Raw genomic sequence first — 20762 nt, 5'->3', positions numbered from 1 at the left:
CAGTTAATTTTAGAAGTTGAGTTGTAACACTGACACCGCAAAAATAAAGATTAATGAAGTCCACCACTGAAATATTACATTACTGCCACTGAATGAAACCATCAATGTAGGCATGTAGCTAGCTAACGCTTTATCTAGTGACTAAAACAAAAGTATGCCGTTTTAAAAAACTAGACTAGGCACCCTCCCCCCACCTAGCAAGCTAGCTAACAAGCTAACGTTAGTTAACTACAGTTCGTGGAATGTTTGCACTAACGTTAGCAACCTAGCTTGCTAGCCAAGCGGCGTGTGTAGTGATATTATATCTAGCAGTATAACTACCAAACATTATTGATACAAAATGAAATTAAAATAACATACTAGCTAGCAAGCCTACCTGGCGTTAGCTAGTTAACTGGCCTATGCTATTCACAGGGTCAAGGAGCCTTACCGCGTGACAATGTTTTAATGTCATTTAATTTGGCTAGCTTGCGTCTAACTAACTGTTGTTGTAAAATATAATTGTATTAATAAATCTTACGATATTTTTGTTTAAACAATAGCTAGCTACCTTACTGGTTATCCAGTTGTGTTCTGTCGTAGGAAAACGTCTACACAGCCTTCCATTTTGTCTTCTCCTCCACTGTGTTGTTGCGTTCACGACAACTTGGAACTACGAAATCTCCGACCTACGACCTCAGTGCGTTCAAGACAACTGGGACCGCGGGAAAAACGAGCAACGATTTGTAAAAATGTTTTCAATGGTCATCCAAATCGAAATTTATGCTGCGTTCATAACCAAGTGGGATGGTGATAATAACCAGTTGTGAAGTTGTAAATACAAGTTGAATGCATTCACATGAGAAACATGATTGGCTAATGGCAAATACGCTGTGTCAACCATAAACTAAAAGTACAGCTAGGGGTGAAATAAGTATAGCCAGTTATAAGTGTAATGTCTTAGCAGATTATAAGAAAAGGCAATCAGTTTAAAGTGGAGAAGGAATGTAACATCTACTGTTACAGGAAACTCACTCTACATCTAAAGATGAAGTTGCGTGAAAAAAAGACTGGGGTGGTGAAATAATTTTCTATCATGGACAAAGGAACTCAAAAAAGGTAATGATACTAATTAACAATGATTTTGATCTGAATGTGTAAACTGTCAGGAAAGATCCGCAAGGAAGATGATTTGGCTTATGGCTGAAAGGCCTGGAGGAAAAGAGATTGAGGCTTTTTTGTGATATTTTTGCATATTGAAGACATTTAATGTTTCGGAAATGGGGAGAGTAGTGCGGACGAAGTGGAGGAAATTGAGAAAAAGTTGGTGAAGCAACAGTTGTGCTGGAATGCCAACAATATGGGTGTCAGTTCTGATGGTATGGAGCGGGAAGATGAGGGTCAAGGACCGGAATGATAGTGGAAAGACATAGAAAGAAGAGAGATCATTATACAGAAAGCCGTAGAGCATCTAGTAGAGAAAGCATAAAGAGGGCCAATGAAGCAAAAGTAATAATGTGTTGCAGTGGAAAGTGGTGATAGTGTTTGATGAGACAACAGGGCCTCATTTACACCAAATCTGACCAACTAATGCCGCAGAGAAAGAGGTAGATGAAGTCAAATTAGCTTGGTTCATTGGAAATGGTAGATTGTTAATATTGTTTCCTTTGTAGCCAGGCTCATCATGAGAAGAATCTGAAAATGGAAAAGCTTAATGGGAAGAAGATTAAAAGCCTTGTCCCTGGTACTTATGCTAGATTGCGGGGAGTCATCACTGGGGTTCCCATATCTATGTCCATAGATAACATTGAAGAAAATGTGAAGAGAGGAAGAGTGATTGAAGCCAAAAGGTTGACCAGTAGAAAATATTGCACTCATGAATGTGCAGTGTTAAATCAAATCAAATCAAATCAAATTTATTTATATAGCCCTTCGTACATCAGCTGATATCTCAAAGTGCTGTACAGAAACCCAGCCTAAAACCCCAAACAGCAAGCAATGCAGGTGTAGAAGCACGGTGGCTAGGAAAAACTCCCTAGAAAGGCCAATAACTAGGAAGAAACCTAGAGAGGAACCAGGCTATGTGGGGTGGCCAGTCCTCTTCTGGCTGTGCCGGGTGGAGATTATAACAGAACATGGCCAAGATGTTCAAATGTTCATAAATGACCGGCATGGTCGAATAATAATAAGGCAGAACAGTTGAAACTGGAGCAGCAGCACAGTCAGGTGGAAGTTGAAACTGGAGCAGCAGCATGGCCAGGTGGACTGGGGACAGCAAGGAGTCATCATGTCAGGTAGTCCTGGGGCATGGTCCTAGGGCTCAGGTCCTCCGAGAGAGAGAAAGAAAGAGAGAAGGAGAGAATTAGAGAACGCACACTTAGATTCACACAGGACACCGAATAGGACAGGAGAAGTACTCCAGATATAACAAACTGACCCCAGCCCCCCGACACATAAACTACTGCAGCATAAATACTGGAGGCTGAGACAGGAGGGGTCAGGAGACACTGTGGCCCCATCCGAGGACACCCCCGGACAGGGCCAAACAGGAAGGATATAACCCCACCCACTTTGCCAAAGCACAGCCCCCACACCACTAGAGGGATATCTTCAACCACCAACTTACCATCCTGAGACAAGGCTGAGTATAGCCCACAAAGATCTCCGCCACGGCACAACCCAAGGGGGGGGCGCCAACCCAGACAGGATGACCACAACAGTGAATCAACCCATTCAGGTGACGCACCCCCTCCAGGGACGGCATGAGAGAGCCCCAGCAAGCCAGTGACTCAGCCCCCGTAATAGGGTTAGAGGCAGAGAATCCCAGTGGAAAGAGGGGAACCGGCCAGGCAGAGACAGCAAGGGCGGTTCGTTGCTCCAGAGCCTTTCCGTTCACCTTCCCACTCCTGGGCCAGACTACACTCAATCATATGACCCACTGAAGAGATGAGTCTTCAGTAAAGACTTAAAGGTTGAGACCGAGTTTGCGTCTCTGACATGGGTAGGCAGACTGTTCCATAAAAATTGAGCTCTATAGGAGAAAGCCCTGCCTCCAGCTGTTTGCTTAGAAATTCTAGGGACAATTAGGAGGCCTGCGTCTTGTGACCGTAGCGTACGTGTAGGTATGTATGGCAGGACCAAATCAGAGAGATAGGTAGGAGCAAGCCCATGTAATGCTTTGTAGGTTAGCAGTAAAACCTTGAAATCAGCCCTTGCTTTGACAGGAAGCCAGTGTAGAGAGGCTAGCACTGGAGTAATATGATCAAATTTTTTGGTTCTAGTCAGGATTCTAGCAGCCGTATTTAGCACTAACTGAAGTTTATTTAGTGCTTTATCCGGGTAGCCGGAAAATAGAGCATTGCAGTAGTCTAACCTAGAAGTGACAAAAGCATGGATTAATTTTTCTGCATCATTTTTGGACAGAAAGTTTCTGATTTTTGCAATGTTACGTAGATGGAAAAAAGCTGTCCTCGAAATGGTCTTGATATGTTCTTCAAAAGAGAGATCAGGGTCCAGAGTAACGCCGAGGTCCTTCACAGTTTTATTTGAGACGACTGTACAACCATTAAGATTAATTGTCAGATTCAACAGAAGATCTCTTTGTTTCTTGGGACCTAGAACAAGCATCTCTGTTTTGTCCGAGTTTAATAGTAGAAAGTTTGCAGCCATCCACTTCCTTATGTCTGAAACACATGCTTCTAGCGAGGGCAATTTTGGGGCTTCACCATGTTTCATTGAAATGTACAGCTGTGTGTCATCCACATAGCAGTGAAAGTTTACATTATGTTTTCGAATAACATCCCCAAGAGGTAAAATATATAGTGAAAACAATAATGGTCCTAAAACGGAACCTTGAGGAACACCGAAATTTACAGTTGATTTGTCAGAGGACAAACCATTCACAGAGACAAACTGATATCTTTCCGACAGATAAGATCTAAACCAGGCCAGAACATGTCCGTGTAGACCAATTTGGGTTTCCAATCTCTCCAAAAGAATGTGGTGATCGATGGTATCAAAAGCAGCACTAAGGTCTAGGAGCACGAGGACAGATGCAGAGCCTCGGTCCGATGCCATTAAAATGTCATTTACCACCTTCACAAGTGCCGTCTCAGTGCTATTATGGGGTCTAAAACCAGACTGAAGCATTTCGTATACATTGTTTGTCTTCAGGAAGGCAGTGAGTTGCTGCGCAACAGCCTTCTCTAAAATTTTTGAGAGGAATGGAAGATTCGATATAGGCCGATAGTTTTTTATATTTTCTGGGTCAAGGTTTGGCTTTTTCAAGAGAGGCTTTATTACTGCCACTTTTAGTGAGTTTGGTACACATCCAGTGCATAGAGAGCCGTTTATTATGTTCAACATAGGAGGGCCAAGCACAGGAAGCAGCTCTTTCAGTAGTTTAGTTGGAATAGGGTCCAGTATGCAGCTTGAAGGTTTAGAGGCCATGATTATTTTCATCATTGTGTCAAGAGATATAGTACTAAAACACTTGAGCGTCTCTCTTGATCCTAGGTCCTGGCAGAGTTGTGCAGACTCAGGACAACTGAGGTTTGGAGGAATACGCAGGTTTAAAGAGGAGTCCGTAATTTGCTTTCTAATAATCATAATCTTTTCCTCAAAGAAGTTCATGAATTTATCACTGCTAAAGTGAAAGTCATCCTCTCTTGGGGAATGCTGCTTTTTAGTTAGCTTTGCGACAGTATTAAAAAGGAATTTCGGATTGTTCTTATTTTCCTCAATTAAGTTAGAAAAATAGGATGATCGAGCAGCAGTAAGGGCTCTACGGTACTGCACGGTAACGTCCTTCCAAGCTAGTCGGAAGACTTCCAGTTTGGTGTGGCGCCATTTCCGTTCCAATTTTCTGGAAGCTTGCTTCAGAGCTCGGGTATTTTCTGTGTACCAGGGAGCTAGTTTCTTATGAGACATTTTTTTAGTTTTTAGGGGTGCAACTGCATCTAGGGTATTGCGCAAGGTTAAATTGAGATCCTCAGTTAGGTGGTTAACTGATTTTTGTCCTCTGGCGTCCTTGGGTAGGCAGAGGGAGTCTGGAAGGGCATCAAGGAATCTTTGTGTTGTCTGTGAATTTATAGCACGACTTTTGATGTTCCTTGGTTGGGGTCTAAGCAGATTATTTGTTGCAATTGCAAACGTAATAAAATGGTGGTCCGATAGTCCAGGATTATGAGGAAAAACATTAAGATCCACCACATTTATTCCATGGGACAAAACTAGGTCCAGCGTATGACTGTGACAGTGAGTGGGTCCAGAGACATGTTGGACAAAACCCACTGAGTCGATGATGGCTCCGAAAGCCTTTTGGAGTGGGTCTGTGGACTTTTCCATGTGAATATTAAAGTCACCAAAGATTAGAATATTATCTGCTATGACTACAAGGTCCGATAGGAATTCAGGGAACTCAGTGAGAAACGCTGTATATGGCCCAGGAGGCCTGTAAACAGTAGCTATAAAAAGTGATTGAGTAGGCTGCATAGATTTCATGACTAGAAGCTCAAAAGACGAAAATGTCATTTTTTTTTTTGTAAATTGAAATTTGCTGTCGTAAATGTTAGCAATACCTCCGCCTTTGCGGGGTGCACGGGGGATATGGTCACTAGTGTAGCCAGGAGGTGAGGCCTCATTTAAAACAGTAAATTCATCAGGCTTAAGCCATGTTTCAGTCAGGCCAATCACATCAAGATTATGATCAGTGATTAGTTCATTGACTATAATTGCCTTTGAAGTAAGGGATCTAACATTAAGTAGCCCTATTTTGAGATGTGAGGTATCATGATCTCTTTCAGTAATGACAGGAATGGAGGTGGTCTTTATCCTAGTGAGATTGCTAAGGCGAACACCGCCATGTTTAGTTTTGCCCAACCTAGGTCGAGGCACAGACACTGTCTCAATGGTGATAGCTGAGCTGACTACACTGACTGTGCTAGTGGCAGACTCCACTATGCTGGCAGGCTGGCTAACAGCCTGCTGCCTGGCCTGCACCCTATTTCGTTGTGGAGCTAGAGGAGTTAGAGCCCTGTCTATGTTGGTAGATAAGATGAGAGCACCCCTCCAGCTAGGATGGAGTCCGTCACTCCTCAGCAGGTCAGGCTTGGTCCTGTTTGTGGGTGAGTCCCAGAAAGAGGGCCAATTATCTACAAATTCTAACTTTTGGGAGGGGCAGAAAACAGTTTTCAACCAGCGATTGAGTTGTGAGACTCTGCTGTAGAGCTCATCACTCCCCCTAACTGGGAGGGGGCCAGAGACAATTACTTGATGCCGACACATCTTTCTAGCTGATATGCACGCAGAAGCTATGTTGCGCTTGGTGATTTCTGACTGTTTCATCCTAACATCGTTGGTGCCGACGTGGATAACAATATCTCTATACTCTCTACACTCGCCAGTTTTAGCTTTAGCCAGCACCATCTTCAGATTAGCCTTAACGTCGGTAGCCCTGCCCCCGGGTAAACAGTGTATGATCGCTGGATGATTCGCTTTAAGTCTAATACTGCGGGTAATGGAGTCGCCAATGACTAGAGTTTTCAATTTGTCAGAGCTAATGGTGGGAAGCTTCGGCGTCTCAGACCCCGTAACGGGAGGAGTAGAGACCAGAGAAGAATCGGCCTCTGACTCCGACCCGCTGCTTAATGGGGAAAACCGGTTGAAAGTTTCTGTCGGCTGAATGAGCGACACCGGTTGAGCGTTCCTACAGCATTTCCTTCCAGAAACCGTGAGAAAGTTGTCCGGCTGCGGGGACTGTGCCAGGACACTTTGATCATGAATAAAAGTAGAAATGCCAGGGTGAAGGTTATTGTGGAGATGGCAAAAGAGATATTGGGCGTAACAGATATTACTGTTGAAATGGTTGTTGATATGCTAAGCAATCCTAAGGGTGGAGTGTTTCAGCAATATATAGATGGAGTAAGGGAGTGGGGAGGGGTTTTGGGATGGGGGGTAGAAGTTAGTAGGGATTTATTTGGTTTTTATTATATTTTCATGGCAGTACAGAATTGGCCAGATCATGATTGATCGTACAATCCAGCACAGTAAGTGGCAGCATGCACTTAAATTATTGTTTGCGGACCACCATGATATCATAGAAGAAGAAGATTTGGTTCATTAATCTATATGGTCCAAATCAGGATGATCCAAACTTCTTCCAAAATATTCATACCAATCTATTGAACTTACAGGCAACAAACGATCAAATCATTATGATGGGAGGCTATAACAGTGTTAAGTACCTCAATGAACCGTGAAGGAAATCACACTACAAACTATCATCCTCGTGCCCGTAAGGAGTTTACAAATATCATGGACACATTAGAACTAGCGGATAGCATATATGTGGAGACAAAAAAAATTGCATTCTTGTCTCTTTCTCTCTGGCACCAAAGGTTAAAGAAAGTATTAATAGGAGACAGAATGTGATCGGACCATCATCTAATTGGTCCTCACATAACTCTTACACAATTTCCACTTGGCCGGGGATATTGGACATTTTGATTAAAGTCTACTGGAGGACAATTGTTTCTTAATTAGGGCTAGGCCCCTTTTTTCTCAATTTCTGCCTGAATGACGTGCCCAAAGTAAACTGCCTGTAGCTCAGGCCCTGAAGCCAGGATATGCATATAATTGGTACCATTGGAAAGAAAACACTTTGAAGTTTGTAGAAGTGTTTTAAAAATGTAGGAGAATATAACACAATAGATATGGTGGGAGAAAATCCAAAGGAAAACCAACCAGAATTTTTTTGGGGAGAGAGACCATCCTCTTAGAAATGCAAGACAAAGGTCATATTGTAAATTAGCTCCCTGGATGTAATTCCTATGGTTCAACAGGGTGTCAGCAGTCTATGTTCAAGGTTTTCAGGCTTGTAACGTCAAAAACGAATAAGAAATAACCGTTTTGGAAATCCGTGTTTTTGCGCGCGGCATGAAGACAAGATGCACTTGCTAAAATCGGGTTCCTATTGAACATACATATTCTTTCAGAAATAAATATTATAGTTTGATTACATTTTAGGGTATCTGAGGAGTAAATAGAAATGTATTTTGACTTGTTGAAACAAAGTTTAGGGGTAGATTTTCGGATTCCTTTCTCTGCAAGTTGAACGAGTGGATTACTCAAATCAATGGCACCAACTAAACTTGACTTTTTGGGATATAAATAAGGATTTTATCTAACAAAACGACACTACATGTTATAGCTGGGACCCTTTGGATGACAAATCAGAGGAAGATTTTCAAAAAGTAAGTGAATATTTCATCTTTATATGTGAATGTATGAAACCTGAAACGCTGGAAAAATATTTTGACGTCCTGTACTTCTTTCAGAAATAGCTCCCTGTTGTCGAACTCTGTGACTGGTACTAGTGGGTGTATCAAGATATTGCACTGCCCCATCTCCTGCTCCTTGTCGGGGTCACTGTATGTGCTCTGGATGTGCTAGTCAATCTCCTCTTTGGAACAAACCAAGTTCCCACTGTGCTTCTGTCCTAGTAGCTGCTTTGTGAAACCAAAGGGATTGGCTATAAAGGCAGTTGGCTCTTTCTTTCCACCGTCTTCTATGCCATTCAGCCCTACGCATAGTCAATATCTTCTTTCTCAAGATGCTCCGTAGCTCTGCCAAGGGTGGCCGTTGCTCCTCACTGGCCTCCTTGTGCTGTTTCTTGAGGATATTCAGTTCCTGCCTGATCTTGTGGATTTTCACAGCTCTCTAGTTCATGGTGTACAGTGTTCTCACAGGCCTCTGCTCCACTGCGCCAAACCTTTCCTCTGATAGGCTGACAAAGATTGTCATCATACTTTGTAGCCTCCTGTCTGCACCTTCCTTTTCTGTTGCTTCCCGCACCTTGTCTGCATCCTCGTCAAACTGTTGCCACACTGTTGTCTTGCAGGTTTGCGGCCATTTGATTCAAACCTTCTCCGATGGTCTTCCAGGAGGGTCTTGTTGCGACACATGGAGGCTCCGGGCTCTTTGGTGTGACTCTGGGCCTGGCTCCTCCTGCGTCTCACCAGGTTCGCTACCTGTGTGTTTTGTCGCTACTACCTCCTCTAGACATTTAATCTAGAATGTATTAATTGTAAGGCCTCTGGCATTCTTGCAGACCTTTCCAAACACACATATTCCATGGTCATATTCAGTTGTCCATTTCAATGCATCATTAGCCCTCTGTAGTTTAGTTTGCGTCTCCTCCGCACGGAGGAAGTGGTTTTGTTTGCCAACCCTCCCTGCCCCGGTTGCCGTCTTTCCAAGCTGTCCACAGGTACAGGTAGATTGCAATAAAAACGGTACTATAGAGGCACAAAACAAGCTAGAGGAAAAGCAAAAAGAACTGGAGGACCGACCATATTTAAGAACAATCTAATGTAATAAATTACAAAAATAAAGCAAACTAGATGGAGTATGTCGAAAAATGCATCACATTTTTCCTTAATAATCTTCAACACAGGAAAGCCACCAAAAATAATGGGTAGAAACTCACTACTAAAGACAGTCATTCAGGACTCTCCAACTTATTTAAAAAAAAGAGGAAGCTAAATATTTTAAGCAGATGTTTTCTTTTCAGTCTCTCCCACTGAATGATGATTACAGTAAGGATTTTATTTCCTAATAAATAAATGAATGAGTTAACAAATCCCTAAAAAGATCAGTGCGAAGGCCAAATTACAGAGAAATAACTTTGAGGCTATTAAATCCTTTCAGTCTGGAAAAACTCCAAGGCTTCATGGTATACCGGTAAAGGTACAGTATATCAACTCTTTTTTTGATGTACTCAAAGCTCAATTTTTAGGTTGCTTTAACTAGTCTGTCAGGTACTCAGCAAGAAGGTCTGATTTCACTGTTACTAAAACAAGACCCAGATAACTTGTCTGGCCTCTGGATTAAAACCCAATTATGGCGTGCACCATATTACGTATTGTATCTTTAAAATATACAACTTTTACATTACCCTGCAATTTACCTATAAAATGGGCTGATGATGAGGTGTCCATGCAGTGCCTTAACATCTTATGGCTGGGGGCAGTATTGAGTAGCTTGGATGAATAAGGTGCCCAGAGTAAATTGCCTTCTACTCAGTCTCAGAAGCTAAGATATGCATATTATTAGTATATTTGGATAGAAAACACTCTAAAGTTTATAAACTGTTTGAATGATGTCTGTGAGTATAACAGAACTCATATGGCAGGCAAAAACCTGAGAACAAATCCAACCAGGAAGTGGGAAATCTGAGGTTTGTAGTTTTTCAACTCTTGGCCTATCGAATACACAGTGGGATATTGGTCATATTGCACTTCCTATGGCTTCCACTAGATGTCAACAGTCTTTAGAACCTTGTTTGATGCTTCTACTGTGAAGTGGGGCCGAATGAGAGGGGAATGAGTCAGGGCTCTGGCAGAGTGCCATGAGCTGACCACGCTCGTTCACATGAGAGCGAGCTCTGTTCCATTGCATTTCTACAGACAAAGGAATTCTCCAGCTGGAACATTAATGAAGATTTATGTTAAGACAGTATTAACAACCCTTTACTTTTTCCACATGTTGTTGTTACAGCCTGAATTTAAAATGTATACAATTTTGATTTTGTGTCACTGATCTACATACAATACCCCATCATGGTCAAAGTGAATTTGTGTTGTTGTTGAAATGTCTTGAGTCCATTCTGTGTTCAATAATAGTAGTTAACATGATTTTTTAACAATGACCACATCTCTGTAGACCACACACAATTATCTGTAAGACCCATCAATTGAGGAGGGAATTTCAAGCACAGATTCAACCACAAAGATGAGAGAGGTTTTTCAAGGCCTCGTAAAGAAGGTAGGTGTAAAAAATATATATAATTTAAAAAATAAACCTTAATATCCCTTTGAGCATGGTGAAGTTATTAATTAGACTTTGGATGGTGAATCAATACAGCCAGTCACTACAAAGATACAGGCGTCCTTCCTAACTCACTAGCCGGAGAGGAAGGAAATTGCTCAGGGATTTCACCATGAGGCCAAAGGTGATTTTAAAACAGTTACAGAGTTGAATGGTTGTGATATGAGAAAACTGAGAATGGATCAACAACATTGTAGATACCTTACAATATTAACCTTAATCACAATTTGAAAAGATGACACCTGTACATAATATAAATACTCCAAAACATGCAACCTCTTTGTAACAAGGCACTTAAGTAATACTGTAAAAAATGTGGCAAAGAAATTAACTTTTTGTCCTGAACACAAATCACTATGTTGGGGGTAAATCCAGCACAACACATCTGTGAGGACCGATGCTGGAGACGAGAAGCAAGTACAGGGAGTGAACATTTAATGGAAAACGGACATCAAACAAAACAAGAACAGCGTCTGGACAGGGGGAACAAAATTACCTTACGACAATAATGCTGACACGGGGAACAAAGCTGAGGAACAGACAGATATAGAGGAGGCGGTCAACAACGTAAAGGAGTCCAGGTGAGTCCAATGATCGCTGATGCGTGTAATTATGGTGACATGTGTGCGTAATGAACGGCCCTCTAGCGCCAGATAGGGGGAGCGGGAGCAGGCGTGACAGTACCTCACCATCTAGGGGCGCCACCCGGCGTCCCACCGGAGCAAGCCTGACGGGCCGGCCGAGGCATGACAGATATGGAGGGGGAGGTCAACAACATAAAGGAGTCCAGGTGAGTCCAATGAGTGCTGATGCGTGTAATTATGGTGATATGTGTGTGTAATGAAGGGCCCTCAAGCACCAGATAGGGGGAGTGGGAACAGGCGTGACAGTACCTCACCATCTAGGGCCGGCCAAGGCATGGGCGCTGGACAAGCCGGCTGAGGTATATAACCCCGTCGAGCCGGCTGAGGTATATAAGCCCGACGAGCCGGCTGAGGCGTGAGAGCCCGACGGGCCGGCTGAGGAGTGAGAGCCCTACGGGTCGGCTGAGGCGTGGGAGCCCAACGAGCCAGCTGAGGCATGACATGGGATGGGAGCCTGCCGAGCCAACCGAAGCAAGGAAACCTCTCGAACCAGCTAAGGCGTGGAAGCCCTATGAGCCAGCTGAGGCACCCCTGGTTCCACTTTTATTTCTTACCTTTTTAGGTATTTTTCTTAAAACTGTATTGTTGCTTAAGGGCTTGTAAGTGAGCATTTCACTGTAATACACCTGTTGTATTTGGTGCATGTGACAAATTAAATTTGAAGTACAGGGAGTGAACATTTAATGGAGAACGGACATCAAACTAAACAAGAACAGCGTCTGGACGGGGGGAACAAAACAACATTACAACAATAATGCTGACACAAGGAACAAAACTGAGGATCAGACAGGTATAGAGGGGACAATCAACAACAAGGAGTCCAGGAGAGTCCAATGAGCGCTGATGCGTGTAATGATGGTGACAAATATGCGTAATGAAGGGCAGCTTGACAGCCTCGAACGCCAGAAAGGGGGAGTGGAAGCAGGTGTGACAACATCACTGAGTACCACTCTTCATATTTTCAGGCATGGTAGTGGCTGCATCATGTTATGTGTATGCTTGTCATCGGCAAGGACTAGGGAGTTTTTTAGGATAAAAAGAAGGAGACATCACAGACAAAATACTACAGGAAAAACTGGTTTAATCTTCTTTCCAACAGACACTGGGAGACAAATTCACCTTTCAGCAGGACAATGACCTACATCACAAGGCCAAATCTACACTGGAGTTGCCTACCAAGATGACTTTGAATGTTCTTTAGTGGCCTAGTTGCAGTTTTGACACGGCTTGAAAATCTATAGCAAGACTTTAAAATTGCTTTCTAGCAATGATCAACAAACAACATGACAGAGCTTGAACAATTAAAAAAATAATAATGGTCAAATACTGTACAATCCAGATGTGCAAAGCTCTTGGACTTACCCCAAAAGACAAAGCTTTTATAGCTGCCAAAGGTGTTTCTAGCATGTATTGTCTCAGGGGGGTGAATTAAAATCAAATCAAATTAAACTTTAATTGTCACATGTCCCGAATACAACAAGTGTAGACTTTACCATGAAATGTTTACTTACGAGTCCTTAAAACAACAGTGTAGTTCTAGAATAGATAAGAACATATTTACCAAGTAGACAAAAAAGTAGCACAATAAGAATAACAATAATAACGAGGCTATATACAAGGGGCACCGGTACCGAGTCAGTGTGCGGGGGTACAGGTTAGTTTAAGTAATTTATACATGTAGGTGGGGGTGAAAAGTGCAAATCAATCCCAGAACAACAGCATAGGACCTTGTGAAGATGCTGGAGGAAACGGGTACAAATATATCTATATCCACAGTAAAGGGAGTCCTGTATCGACATAACCTGAATGGCCGCTCAGCAAGGAAGAAGCGACTGCTCCAAAACCGTAATTAAAAAAAGCCAGACTACGGTTTGCAACTGCATATGGGGACAAAGATCATACGTTTTGGAGAAATGTCCTCTGGTCTGATGAAACAAAACTAGAACTGTTTGGCCATAATGACCATCGTTACATTTGGAGGAAAAATGGGGAGGCTTGTAAGCCGAAGAACACCATCCAAACCGTGAAGCACGGGGGTGGCAGCATCATGTTGTGGGGTGCTTTGCTGAAAGAAGGACTGGTGCACTTCACAAAATAAATGGCATCATGAGGCAGGAAAATTATGTGGATATATTGAAGCAACATCTCAAGACATCAGTCAGGAAGTTAAAACTTGGTCGCAAATGGATCTTCCAAATGGACAATGACCCCAAGCATACTTCCAAAGTCAAGGTATTGTAGTGGCCATCACAATGCCCTGACCTCAATCCTATAGAAAATGTGTGGGCAGAACTGAAAAAGTGTGTGCAAGCAAGGAGGTCTACAAACCTGACCTGGAATGGGCCAAAATTCACCCAACTTATTGTGGGAAGCTTGTGGAAGGCTACCCAAAACGTTTGACCAAAGTTAAACAATTTAAAGGCAATGCTACCAAATACTAATGGAGTGTATGTAAACTTCTGACCCAGTGGGAATGTGATGAAAGAAATAAAAGCTGAAATAAATCATTCTCTTTACTATTATTCTGACATTTCACATTCTTAAAATAAAGTAGTGATCCTTAATTGCCCATAGACAGAGAATATTTACTTGGATTAAATGTCAGGAATTGTGAAAAACTGAGTTTAAAAGTATTTGGCTAAGGTGTATGTAATCTTCTGACTTCCCAGTTAGCTGACGATACAACCCTGTTTTTGAGAAATGAAAATCAGGTTCCAGTAACCCTACATACACTAGAGCAATTCTCTCAAGTGGTTTTGAATATTTCAAAATGTGAAATTTTACCACTTAAAGCACTTTTAGCACTTAAAGACACAGTGAGTCCTGACATTTCTGTCAACGATGTTGTAACCTACTCAAAACTACCCGAAATACTAATGAAATTAAAGATATTAATGTCAATCCCTTAATTAAATCTATAGAAAATACATTTTATTTATGGTTGGCAAGAGATGTATCTCTTCAGGGTAGAGTTCTCCTGTTAAAGGCAGAGGGTTTATTCAAACTTCTTATCTTGTTATATCTTTAGAGATTCCCAAGTTTACGTGTACCACTCTCGACAAATTATTATTCCATTTAATTTGGAAAAATAAGCCACAAAAGATCAGAAAGAATGTTATTACCAACAAGATTTGTGATGGTGGTGTAAATGTTTTAGATTTTACACTGTTTAATCAGACTACAAAAGTGAACTGGATGAAGAAGTATCTAAAAAAAACTACTGTTTATTTTCCAGGGAATTGTGGGGTTTCTTTTTTTTACTCCAATGCCCTTATGCTGTTGTTAAAATTCCTGTTAAATTTGCAACATTTCAAAAACAAGCTCTAATGTGCTGGTCCTTGATATACAAGCACAACTTCTCTCCATATAAATGTTTTACTTGGAATAACGGTGATATTAGATATAGAAATAAAACCTTTTTTCCATTTTTAGTTTTCCAATAACATCTTTGGTTAGTCAACTTATAAATGATAATGGTAATCTTAATATGTACAATGAATTATTAGCCAAATATAGCTTTGTTATGTTGTGTAAGGAATATGACATTTTAAAGAAAGCTATTCCCAATGGAATCTTTACTTTACTGAAGGATCGATCAAGCTTTTCATTATATGCACTAAGTTGTGTAGAAATGAATGGCATCAATATATTAGACATTTAAGAACAATTTAGTCAGAGAAATTACAAACAGGAAGTTTACCCCTGCTGCAAGTTTCCAATGGGCATCATCATTTTATGTGAAATGACAGCATGGGTGGACTAATTAACATAAATATTTGTTAACTAATAAAGTAGGAAAAGTCTCTTTCAAGATCCTTCACAGATGTTATCCTTGTAATAGTCTTATTTCTAAATATGTAATTAATGTTGAAAATGAATGCAGCTTTTGTGATTGTTTGCATAGTGAAATATTTTGGACTGATAGGAAAATATATATTAGTGATAAGATGGGTAAACCTATAAGCATTAACATCTTTGGTAGTGGCTGCCAATAAATGGTGAATTTGATTATTTTATTGGGAAAAATGTTCATCCATAAAATTAATTTCATGGGGGAGGGAAAAAATGTTTCAATACAATATTACATAACATCTCTAAATGAAAGAAAAAGCTAATTATCAAAGAAGTGTCTACAGTATTTGTGACCGACCGGCTCGATTTGGTCTTATGCAGCAACATTTGAAACAGTGTTTTTTACATTGGATAAAATTAGAGACGCAACAGAGCTAGAAAATGGTATATCATACACCACAACAATGGGAAAGTAATTCTGCTTTGAAAGTTTAATAACTTTTGAGAAAATGGCACTTAAATGTTTTGGTAAACCTACTGAAGAGCTATTCTTTGTCTACACCCATTCAGCATCTTTTACACCCTCTTAAGCCTTATCCCCACCCATTTCTTTAAGGATTCACATGTGAGCCCATGTACTAAACAACCAAAGCTTTCAAGTCTAAAGGCTGGTTTATACTACGTCTATTGAGAGTTGTCGCAGTGACATCATAAACATTCTATTGTCGTCAGACATTAAAGTTGTCGTTGTCGTTATGAAAAAGTATAATCACAAAAACTATTGCCTGCATGACATCGGCAACACTGGTGGTCCAAAATAGCATAACTAGTGTATTTCAACACCAATAAACCCACCCATTTAAAAATGATTTTAGTTTATGTCAATCTAGCAAACCAGGTAACTAAAAGCAACTTTCTAAACAATGTTTCAGTTCGCTTCTAGCTTGTTAGCCAGCTAGCTAATGTTAAGTTAGCTGGCTAGCCAGTTCAAATAATGACAATATTATATAGCTGACAACGTCTTCACTTTAGCTCATTTGTCTTCATTATTCCGGAAAAATAAACTCACAACAAGATCATTATTTACAAGTTAATGGCGAGCCAATTACAGAAAATAGCTTACGGTTGTGACTGTTGTGACAAAATAAAAGCAAGGCATTCTACCAGAGAATTTTAGAACATGGACACTGTCTCATTGGCCTAACGTTATAACCTAATTTGAACCACATTGTTAGCCCACAAAATGTTATGTGTTATTACATACAGCCGGGAAGAACTATTGGGTATCAGAACGGCGGTAACTCACCAGTATTACCAGAGAGACATCAGGGATTGTAAAGATACACTGTTTCATGGAAACATGGCTCTCCCGGCATATACTGTCGGAGTTGGACCAGCCATCTGGATTCTCAGTCTTTTGTGTCGACAGGAATAAAAATCTCTCCAGGAAGAAGAATGGGGGAGGGGGGGGGGTGTATGTTTCATGATTAACGACTCATGGTGTAATTGTAATAACATACAGAAACTCAACTCCTCAACTCAACCAGAACTAGAATACCTCACAATCTAATGCCGACCGTATTATCTCCCAAGAGAATTCTCGTCGGTTATATCCCCCCTCAAGCCGATACTATGACGGCCCTCAAGGAACTTCACACAAGCATTTCGCTACACCCGCAATATCATCTGCTAAACACGTGTATGTGACAAATAAAATGTGATTTTATTTAATCCCAACTCATAATGTTACTACCCTGCATGAATCTTCAGGTTAGCTAGCCAACCAGGTTCAATGTTAGCAAGCTAGCTAATATTAGGCTATAACTAGCAATGCAAATGGCTCTGAGATACAAATAATATTACTACACAGATCATACACGTAACATTAACTAGCGAGACAGCCAGCTAACGTTAGCTAGCTAGCGAACAGTATGCTTTAACTTGAAATGAAAACGTCTTTCTAACAAAATTAGAAACTTACTATATCTGAAAATGTCAAAATGTATCAAAATGTATTTTTTTTGTGTCTCTCTGGATTTATTGTATTTTTGGGGGGTATTTTGTTATGTTTGATATTTGTATATTGTTTTGGACAATGTTCGAGCAATGCATAATTTTATTTTCTCACAAAAAACGAGTAATTTACCAGTTGAAGGGCCGTTCAACTGAATTGTTTCCTGTCATATGTGGTAAATACCACCTTCCCACTTGGTTATGAACGAGTTGTTATTATCAATGAAAATACATTTATTCAAAAATACAAGGTAGACGGGAAGAGGCAAATCTGTCAGACCATTCTAGCCAATGAGAGAACAGACAGGCATAATGGTTTCCACTAGTTACAACAGCCACAAAGTCAAAATAATCAACATTCATCATAACAAAAATGTGCCTTTTGGTTTAATTTAAGGTCTGGGTTAGGAATAAGGTTAGCATTGTGGTTACGGTTTGGGTTAGGTTTAAAATCACATTTTCAGAAGATACGTTGAAGACTTCTACAGGGTTTATGACTTTGTGGCTGTGGTAACTAGTGACGACCAGGCACGTTTTTTCTCAAAGTTGCCGGTATGTCATGTGTCCTACTTATATCAGTACATTCGTAACAACCTAATCATTACGAAACTTCTACTCGATCAAATAATCCACACGTAGCAAATAAGCCATTAAATTTTTTGTTAACCAAATTCGACACTGTCTCATTGACCTCCATACAAAAAGTATTCGCTTGGTGAGCGGAAAAAACGCTACCTGCTGGAGAAGACAGCTTTTGGGCAGTTATCCCTCTTGTTTCGCCTCTTCCTCTCTTCATGAGCGCTCAATCAAGCTCCAGCTCTTGAGATGGAAAGAAGTCGCGCGAGAAGTACGCACAATGCTCGCGAGGTCAATGGTGTGTGAAAGGCATGGACAAAGATTTTTTAAACTATACCAAGATAGACCATAGCCTGTCGTTTCCAATGGGAACAGATGAGTCATAGTGGCCAGAACGAGCAAGGAGGTGGGAAGAACCAAGCAAGAGATAGCGAGATCGCCCAGTGCTATAGCATATATCGGCATATTTTCGTTAGGGAACGCCTACTCTGTGAAGTGCGCGTGTGCAATAACTCAATTCGCCTTTTCACTCCTTCTAAACAACGCAATTTTTTACAATTTTGGCAAAGGCTAAAGGCTACAAAACTTAGTCCACTCTGTTCATAACACATTCTAGTTTTGGGATCAGAAAACTGTATTGAGATCAAATGTTTCATCGATGAGAAAATGTGCAGAATGTAGGAGAAAATCGATCTCCTTCCATCTTCTCCCACTGCAGGCCACTGAGCTTACTCTCACTACCATATTTGGTAGTGAATGGAAACGTCAAGCAAATGCTTCATATTTATACATCCAGTGAAATATCGGTCTTATTGTTCTATTTGTGGCATAGAGCTAGGACTCATCTTTGTATCTGCCATTATAGGGTCTGTGATACCATGGTCAGCGCCATAGAGCAGTGAGGAGGAGGAGGAGCTCTGCGTGTCCGGAAGTAATTTAGCCATTCATTGTAGTCATTGTGCTCTATAGAGTTGCTATTTTCAAACGTTTTCATGTGTCAATTAACTCGTGACATTCCTGGATTACTCATTATATTAATCAAGTTTAATTTAATCAACAGATAAGACAGTCCGTTGAAAAAATATAGTCTAGAGTAGCCTCAACAGCACTCTGTAGGGTCGTGGCCATGGTGTAGCCAGGGGACATCTAGTTTCCGTCCTCCTCTGGGTACATTGACTTCAATACAAAACCTACGACGCACATGGTTCTCACACCCTTCCATAGACTTAAACAGTAATTATGACAACTTCCGGAGGATGTCCTCCAACCAATCAGAGCTCTTGCAGCATGAACTGACATATTGTCCATGCAATCAAAGGATCAGAGAATGAATAGTACTGAAAGCAGAAGCTAGAGCTAGCTAGCACTGCAGTGCATACAATGTGGTGAGTAGTTGACAAAGAGAGAGACAATAGTTTAACAGTTTTTAACCAATTATTTTATTTTAAAATGCAGCTAGCTAGTTTAGCCTACTCAAACACCTGGCTCAAACAGAGGAATGCTATGTTAGCTAGCTGGCTATGGCTATCCAACACTGGAATTATTTCAAGTCAAGGTACGCTTTTATAAATGTATTGCTACCGGGGCCTGCCGGTGTAACTGCTAAACTGACTGCATGATTGTGGCGAGTTTACTAATGCATTGGTTCTAGTAGCTATGTTGACTATAATGTTAGGTAATATGGTGACAACGATGTAGGCTTTGTGTAGCGGTTAGCGTTATGATATAAAGGTTTGGCTTGGAAAGTTTTTTTTGTCACATACAGCAGATGTGTTGTGCACTGAAGTCGACAAGCGAAGGGAAAAGGTGAGAGGAGAGCGTATAGATGTGAGAAGGAATTATACAATTATATTGGCAGTCTCTATGGGGGTGCCACAGGGTTCAATTCTTGGACCGACTGTCTTCTCTGTATACATCAATGAGGTCGCTCTTGCTGCTGGTGAGTCTCTGATCCACCTCTACGCAGACGACACCATTCTGTATACTTCCGGCCCTTCTTTGGACACTGTGTTAACAACCCTCCAGGCAAGCTTCAATGCCATACAACTCTCCTTCCGTGGCCTCCAATTGCTCTTAAATACAAGTAAAACTAAATGCATGCTCTTCAACCGATCGCTACCTGCACCTACCCGCCTGTCCAACATCACTACTCTGGACGGCTCTGACTTAGAATACGTGGACAACTACAAATACTTAGGTGTCTGGTTAGACTGTAAACTCTCCTTCCAGACCCATATCAAACATCTCCAATCCAAAGTTAGATCTAGAATTGGCTTCCTATTTCGCAACAAAGCATTCTTCACTCATGCTGCCAAACATACCCTTGTAAAACTGACCATCCTACCAATCCTCGACTTTGGCGATGTCATTTGCAAAATAGCCTCCAATACCCTACTCAACAAATTGGATGCCATCTATCACAGTGCAATCCGTTTTGTCACCAAAGCCCCATATACTACCCACCATTGCGACCTGTACGCTCTCGTTGGCTGGCCCTCGCTTCATACTCGTCGCCAAACCCACTGGCTCCATGTCATCTACAAGACCCTGCTAGGTAAAGTCCCCCCTTATCTCAGCTCGCTGGTCACCATAGCATCTCCCACCTGTAGCACACGCTCCAGCAGGTATATCTCTCTAGTCACCCCCAAAACCAATTCTTTCTTTGGCCGCCTCTCCTTCCAGTTCTCTGCTGCCAATGACTGGAACGAACTACAAAAATCTCTGAAACTGGAAACACTTATCTCCCTCACTAGCTTTAAGCACCAACTGTCAGAGCAGCTCACAGATTACTGCACCTGTACATAGCCCACCTATAATTTAGCCCAAACAACTACCTCTTTCCCAACTGTATTTAATTTATTTATTTATTTT

The 20762-nt window shown here is 41.2% G+C and overlaps 1 protein-coding gene across 2 annotated transcripts in view; it reads right to left on the bottom strand.

Annotated features, from left to right (window-relative positions):
* Positions 1–682, bottom strand: part of LOC109869757 (death-inducer obliterator 1) — a 40932-nt gene extending 40250 nt beyond the window's left edge. The window contains exon 1 of one of the 2 annotated variants that reach the window (XM_031804098.1): positions 556–682. The gene's annotated coding sequence lies outside the window, so the exon portion shown is untranslated. Of the gene's footprint in view, positions 1–550 lie in introns of both variants that reach the window. The other variant, XM_020460019.2, reaches the window with a different exon arrangement.
* Positions 683–20762: the final 20080 nt, after the last annotated feature.

Source organism: Oncorhynchus kisutch, linkage group LG24 (genome assembly GCF_002021735.2).
Source record: "Oncorhynchus kisutch isolate 150728-3 linkage group LG24, Okis_V2, whole genome shotgun sequence".
Classification (NCBI taxonomy): Eukaryota; Metazoa; Chordata; class Actinopteri; order Salmoniformes; family Salmonidae; genus Oncorhynchus; species Oncorhynchus kisutch.
This window is presented reverse-complemented; position numbering and strand designations above follow the sequence as displayed.